At 38.3% G+C, this 7,765-nt stretch overlaps 1 pseudogene; it reads right to left on the minus strand.

Annotated features, from left to right (window-relative positions):
- Positions 1-6,723: 6,723 nt before the first annotated feature.
- LOC118600988 lies at positions 6,724-6,842 on the minus strand (annotated as a pseudogene).
- Between the last annotated feature and the right edge of the window lie 923 nt (positions 6,843-7,765).

Below are 7,765 nucleotides of genomic sequence, written 5' to 3' on the forward strand. Positions count from 1 at the left end.
AGTAACCTTTTTACCCTTGTCACCACATGTAAATGTCAGAGATACATAGAAACAAATAGAATTTTTATTTGGATGATAATATTTAATAATACCTGAAAGGAGAGGAGGCAATAATCAATATCCCAAATATATTATATAGTTCAAAATATTAAAGTTTGTGACTTGCCATTAATGAGAAATTTTAATTTATCATAAAAATTTTAACTTAATGAATTGTTTTAAATAGAATTAAATGTGTATTTTATACTTTCACATCTATTCTTGCTTTGTATGCTGCCTATGATGCTTTATTCTTAAACACCAATCCATGAGATTCTGTTATAAGAAAATCTCCATTTCTCAGTGGTAAGGACAAAGAAATGTAGGTAATACTGTGACCTGTGTATACTCTATATTTTATCTTCCTGGGTAATTTTAATCAGGTAAAATGTAGAGTTTGTAATTAGATTTGTTTTTTAATGTTCCCTTTTTGAGTTTTGCTGAAGGATTCTGTGTAAGGCCAGGACAGGTCGCTTTCCTTCTTGCCAGAGTGGCTGAAGGAGGCTTATCTCGTACATCCCCTGCATTGGTCAAGGGGATTCAGGGCTGCCTTTTAGGCTGGGGTGGGAGGAGCTCCAGACAGGTGTGAGGAGATGACCTCAGACAGGTGTGAGGAGATGACCTTGGAAGCAAGGTGCTTCCCCTGGGCTAGATCTTACAGTCATCTTGTGGTATTGAAGGTGCAACTCAGGAAATATTTCCCCAAAGAAATAACAAAGCAAATTTAGTCTAAAGGTTGGCGGTTGCTAACTGCTGTTTGTAAACTGGCGAATTGGTCTATTTAAAGTAGTTACCACTATTGGAGAACAGTAGGGATGGGCCTGCCTTTCCATTGTTTATTCTCAGTACAGTCACAGCTCTGTGGTAATAAAAGCACTTGCAAATGATTAGTAAGTACTGTGTACCATGCCAAGCACCTTCCACCCGTTATTTCATTTAATTCTTAATCCTGTGAGGAAGGCATGATTTCCCTCCATGTTGTACAGATAAGGGGGTGGGGCTTGAGTATTGTCCAGGATTACAGAGGTCATCAGGACTTGGACCCTCAACGCTGTGCACAGGCTCCAAGCTGCTGTTAATGCCTCAGAATTAAATTACCTACTGGAATGATTTGAATAAATAGTAGTCTGATAATTTTTTGTAACCTTAATTATGAGTTGATAGCAAAAAGTGTTTTCTTATTTCCAAATTTCCTTTAAAAAGTTACATTAGTCACTAGAATGTAGGAATCTGTGTGCCTCTATCATAAGAATTAGAACCCAAAGTGATTTTTTTCCTGGGAAAAAATTTCTTATGTTGGAGAGAAATTATGCTGAAGAAATTTAAATAATTTTCATTATAAAAATGCAGATACTATTTTCTATTTCAAAGATACTTTAAACATGTCATTAAATTAATATTCTTATAAAAGCACAGTCTTATGCATAATATTTACAGTAATCAGTTTGTCATGTATTCGTAAGCTTTTAGGCTGCTGATTTTCAGGGAATCCGGTGAGTCTTTCTTTATCCAGACATTCTGAGATCGTCCCTGTTTTTCCTTATATTTGGCCTTAAAACTCTTTAAGTTTTGGTAACTCAATGGGAAATGGTTTGGGGGTATTGCTTTGATACTTCATTTTACCTAAATATGACATTGCATTCTTTCTGCTTAATTTTTATGTGAGGGCACTGGACCAGGTGGCAGTGGTGACACTGAAGTACGGGTGAGCCCTTTCCATGCATTTCTTTACATTGGCCATTAACAGTGAGTAGGCTGCCAGTTGCATTGTAGGAATGTTCCTGCCTCCACTTTTATCTTCATTCTCCTCCATTTCTTTAATTTATGCTTGAAAATTCATGCCCTGGGGGAATGTAAGAGTTTGAAGTATCATGTGAACTACCTAAAGTCCTTTATAGGATTGGTACATAATATACAACTTTAAAATTCTGTCTTCATGTTGGGACCACTGAAGCAGGTTATGATGTGAAAAAGAAGGAAGGTCTTTAAAACCTTGATGTTAACACGAAGAGTTATAAACAACTTGAGATGAAATTCAGCATTCTGAATTGTCTTCAAATATAGATTGCAAAAATAGCTTTAAAGCTTTTGCCTTGAATTTGTCTCAAAGGATTTACAAGGAATCTGGTAGTTACCATCCATGCTCTGTGTCATGAATATGTGTGATAGGCTGTGGGCATTCCCACTAGAAAAACGAGAGTGGTCCTTGGTGACTAAGGCTTTTTTCCTGAAAGTTGTTCTTTATTGTGTACTGTTTACTGTGTGTATGTCTGTTATTACTAGGAACGTTACTTTACCAAAAGGTCGCTTTGAGTTGTCCTATAATACTATGGTTAAGTAGTTCTTATAACAACTGGGTTTATGTCTTAATCTATCACAAATCTGATTTGTCACGCTAGAAAGGACAAGATCTTGGTCTTTTTCAGAACAATCTTGCAGGGGAAAGCAGTATGTTTAAGTCTGAAAAACATGTTTGAGCAAATGGAGTTTACAGTCTGCCTCATCTAACAAATGGAATAACTGCTTTTGAGTAGTTTAAAACGGGAGAGATCATATTAGTGCACAGGAAACTTAACACCTGTTAGCAGGTGTCCATTTGTTTAATTCATACACATTCTTAAAAAATACAGGAACGTCTCAGCCATTGCCACTGGCCCTTTTTTGTTTGGTAATTGTAAAAAGGGTCTTGCTTTGTTTAATCAAGTGTGTGAGGTAGACCACTGAAGGAGTGCTTTGTGATAATAGGCATACCACATATCAGTCAGCTCTGGCTGCTGTAACAGACACCACAGGCAACGCATTTTAAACAACGGACATTATTCTCAGTTCTGGAAGCTAAAAATCCAAGGTCCAGGTGTCACATAAGGGTCAGTTTCTCCTGAGACCTTTGTCCTGGGCTTGTAGATAACTGTTTCTTCCTATATCCTTACATGTCCTTCCCTCTTTGTGTGTGTGTCTCCTCCTTTAATCAAGTAGGACACCAGTCATATTTCATTAGGGCCCACACTTATGACCTCATTTTAACATATCATATCTCCCAATACAGTCACACTCTGAGGTGTACCAGGGGTTAGTTAGGACTCCAACAGATACATTTGAGGGGAACACAATTCAGCCCATAGCGCTGTATTAAAATTTAGTTGGGTTTTCTTACTGTTAACTTTATAATGGAAAAAAATCTTATCAGCAGGGCATTATTTTTGACAAACTATTTCAGAAACAATACTGATACTCTACTTTGATAGAAAAGGGATGGATAAACTGTATTAAGTAGAACATTGAAAGAATGCTGAGTTCTAGATTTGGTCATCCACTTCGAATCTGTATGATATCAGGCAAATGATTTAGCCTTTCTCACTTGTTTACTTTGTAAATAGGGAGCGTCTTGCCCATGACTTTCCAATGAGATGCTGGAAACATGGGTGATGCAAAGCTGGACCTGCACAAAGGAGACATATCCCCTTCATGCTGGCATTCGATTGGGAGGCAGTGCCTTACACAGATGCCAGCTTTGTTATTTAAATGTTTGCCATGTTTTGTTTTGATTTTTTTTTGATTTTTCAGACTTTATTTTTAGTTCGATACAGCTTCATTTATCATATAATGGGAAGATTTCCATTTTTTTTTTTTCAGGACACGAGCATCTTCTGTATACATAAAATTTGTAATGATAAACACTATTGAAATCTAACCTTTATGAATAAAGATTTGATGTTTCATTTAAATTTTCACATTGTCACAATGGTCATGAGCACTAAACTGCCTCCTTATGCGTTTGTGGAACGTGGTGCTAAGACCTTACAGTGTCAGCTGGTAGTCCAATCAGTAGTAATTTAAATAGCAGGGTTACTTTCAGAATGTGTTGCTGCCGAAGGGGGAAGGTGTCGTCTAAAAAAGGACAATTAATGCCCAAGGAAATGTAGTTTTGTGTGCAGTGGGAGAGTAGTGATCACTATCCACATTCCACTCCCAGTTGGGCCTTGGTACACTGTTTTTAATCACTGCCTTCTCTTCTTTCTTGCTGAATGTCTCTAGGGGGAAAAAGTTTGCAGGTGTTAAAATTCCCCTTAGTTTTTGGACATCCCATCATTAAATTTCTGATATGGATAGTTAACATTGGTCCCCATGGTCTTCTAAGTAAAGCCAGTTGCTTATTTAAATTGCAGACAAATCTCATTCTATTTTAATGTGTGCTCAAAAGAAATAACCATCAAGATTGCCAGAGGATGGTGACTGGAAACAGGCATAGCTGAACTGCCCGTGTTCCTCCACGGGGCGCTTGGGAAAGTGTGAAGGGCATGGGCACCAAGAGCGTGTTTTTGTCCTAAGAAAGCAAAGATATCAGGCCACCTTACTCTAGAGGGATAACAGGTTAGGTGACATCCTGGACTTCCAGTTTAGAAATTTTAATGGAAGGTGAGTGTTTAAATTAAGAGAATGCAATTTCAAATGTCGATATCTTCCAAACCTTTGTTGTAATCTGTAAACAAATCATTTTTAACTTACTTCAGCTTTAATGCTATTCAGATAGCAAAAACACACATTATTTTGTAAATGTAGATATATACAAATAATTAGATAAGCTATCTACAATCTTTTATGAAGCAAAGTGGGCACGAATAGTTATTTTGTTCTTGAAAGTTCTCCATCTTTAATTGTGACTTTTTAAGCTGTCTGTGGAAGATTGCTCTTTCTTCCCAGATAAATATAAAACAACATTATGTACCTCCTCTTCAGAGGGCTGTAACATCAGAGTCAGTTAACTGGATAAGCTCCTAAAACGTGTCACTGTTACATAATTAAAATTTGCCAGTACATGAAGTTATGTGGTGGTTATGAGTTGTGGGGCTTGGGAGGTACTGTGCTGTGTGGCAGCTGGACTTTGCAGGATAAATTCACCAGGCCTGATAGAATTAGCCCTGGACAGGGATTTGGGGATCTGGGATCAGTTCTCTTATCTAAAAAATGTCTCTGTACCTCAGTTTATTTCCTTCCTTATTTTTTTTAAACATCTCTGAAGTTCTAATTTGTTTATCCAGAATAAAAATATGATTTCCTATCTCTTTAAAGCATTTAGGAAAGGTTAACTCGTTTTACAAAAATGCCTCAGAATATTGACAGTCTATATTGCATATAAAACTAGCAAGGTAATTTAGATAGTCAACAAGCTCACGTGTGTTCTAACTATTACAGCATCACAGGCTTCCCACTGCTTACCTGGCTCAGTGAGGTACCTGGTACCAACAATTATGTCTGGGCCTTGGCTGAAGAGCACAGAGCTGATGAAGGCATTTATGACAAACCATTGTTTTCCCTGCTGCGCTGTGCTCCATGGAAGGAAAGCTCACATCTTACAGCTGCCACTTAGGCATTTTAATGATCTGAAACTAGAGTGGTGTGGTGTGGCTTTTAGAAAGAGAACACAAAATAAAATATAAGTTGCAGCATATTCTCAATTTACAGTCCTAATTCTCCCAGCTGACCATTAACAGACGGAATGTTAGTACTCATACTCAGAATCCACCAAGGTTTGGTTCTGCCAGCCGCCTCCAGTGAGGCAGCAGCACATGTGCTTTTCGTGGTGGGGAGCAGTGGTTGTGGTCAGGGCCTTGCCTGGTTAGAAATTATACCTTCTGCTTCTCGGGTTTTGTGTGCATGTTATCCTATAGTTCATCATGAATTGCAAGGTGAACTTTTAAGTCATTTCCCATTACTATCAGAAAAAATCCAAAACCTTTTTCTTAGTTTTTATGTCTTCATAATTTAAAATATTCTAAAATTATTCGTCACATTTTCCTGTTTAACAGCAGTTCTTTCTAGTTAACAGTGTCAAGCTGGAACAGTGCGAAATACTAGATGTAGTTTTGGGTAGACACCCATGCTAACAGTAATTTGGTGAATTACTCAATTAAACAAGGCTCTGTATTCTTATCTCTTCCTCCTTTGGGGAAAAGATCAGCTTTACCTCTCTGATGGGATAAGTGAATTTCTGAAAATTTTAAGTATTTTGGGAAAGAAACTATTAAAATAGGACTTCTGTAAATCAAGCTGCTTTAATGTTTTCCTTATACAGAGGAAAGAATTCTAGGTTTGACTTAATAGTGTATATGCTGATTGAGCACTGAACTAGTGGTAAATTAGAAATTTATCAAATTTGATTTGAGAGGCCTTTATAAACAACTGATTTATTCTGAGGCTAATTGTTATTTTTTTCCAAGAAAACAAAGTCCCTTTTATAATCGTATTACCAAAATTCCTTTGCATTTTGTGAAGACATAATGTCTATAAATTCAGGTAAAATTGTCATACCTTTATTAAGGATCCTTTTTAAGGATAATGTTAATATAATTTTGTGCTTGATTTTATGACTTTTAAATGCCAGATTTTAAGAATCTTGTTTGTATTAAGATATTTTTTAGATGGTTAAGTCCTAGTTTACTGAGAGATACTATCTAAAGTATCCTTTTGAAAAAGTCCTGGATTTGAGTGACTCTGGGAAGACTATCCTCCAAAAGGGAAATACGTGAAAGTACATCATTGAGAAAAGGAACAAGTCAGTTCATAACAGTGCCCAGGGTACTTTTTTTTAGGGCGAGGCAACCCTTGGTTGACCACGATTGCAAGGAACTTGTCATCTTACAATCTCTCTCTCTCTCTTTTTTTTTTTTTTTTTTTATTTCTTTATGCCTACAGCCCCTGGTCTTCCTAGGTGGTCTCCCATCCAAGTACTAACCAGGCCCGACCCTGCTTAGCTTCCGAGATCAGATGGGATTGGGCTTGTTTAGGGTAGCATGGCCGTAGAACACCAGGGTACTTTTAAGCATTGGAAAAAACAATCTGAGCCACTTCATCTCAAATTTACTTGAGAGTCTGTCTTTAAATAGCTCTCCATGTCAGTTACCTGCCATATTCTGAGTGCCTGCAAAGTGCGAAGCAGAGCATTTGGGTGGGGACCCAGGTGGAGTCAGGACACACCTCCACCAAGGCTCTCTGACAGCCTGCACAGCCTTTCTAAAGCATCATGATTGGTGCCATAGGCCACATGAGTTGATGCTGTCCCCTGTCAACACCTCCGTAAAGTTCCGAGAACAGCCCAGGCCTAATGGCCAGTGGTAAGGATGATTGATTATATCCTGTTAGCTGGATGCTGAGATGACACACCTCAAAAGTCATGATGTCCACCTGCCTCCGAGGACCCTGCTGCCCAGCTTCCTCTTAGGCTGCTTCCTGGAAGGGAACAGTGAGAGAATTGCTTTCTTTGCAGTAACTACTATCTCAGTTACGCTCCTGTTGTGGATGGTCAGGAGTCCCGTGAAGAAAGTTGCTTCATAGAATAACCACATCTGAATCCCACGTGGCCATGCTATATTTGCAGCTTGGAGAGTAGGTCTTGTGATTATCTGAAGCACATGTTTGGGGGTTTCGCCTTGGTGGTTATGAGCACTTTCCTTATTCAGCATGAGAATCCCTTCTCTGAGTGGTGCCTGGGCAGGTCAGTGAGGGTCTAATTGCCCCCTTCTACCTTTCAGCACACTTTAGTGACAACCGGATTGCAGGGAAGAGAGCAGTCGAACAGGTGGCCTATTGATTGGCATCAGTGGCTAAGCAGGCACCATGTAATGTAATGAAATGTTGGCTAACGTGACCATTCTCTTTTAAAAATATTTGTCCCTGTCTTTTCATACCTTTATTTCCCTTGCCCTATCAATAGTTGACATGCTTTTAA

The sequence above is a fragment of the Rousettus aegyptiacus genome, unplaced genomic scaffold, assembly GCF_014176215.1.
Source record: "Rousettus aegyptiacus isolate mRouAeg1 unplaced genomic scaffold, mRouAeg1.p scaffold_m13_p_3, whole genome shotgun sequence".
Taxonomy (NCBI): domain Eukaryota; kingdom Metazoa; phylum Chordata; class Mammalia; order Chiroptera; family Pteropodidae; genus Rousettus; species Rousettus aegyptiacus.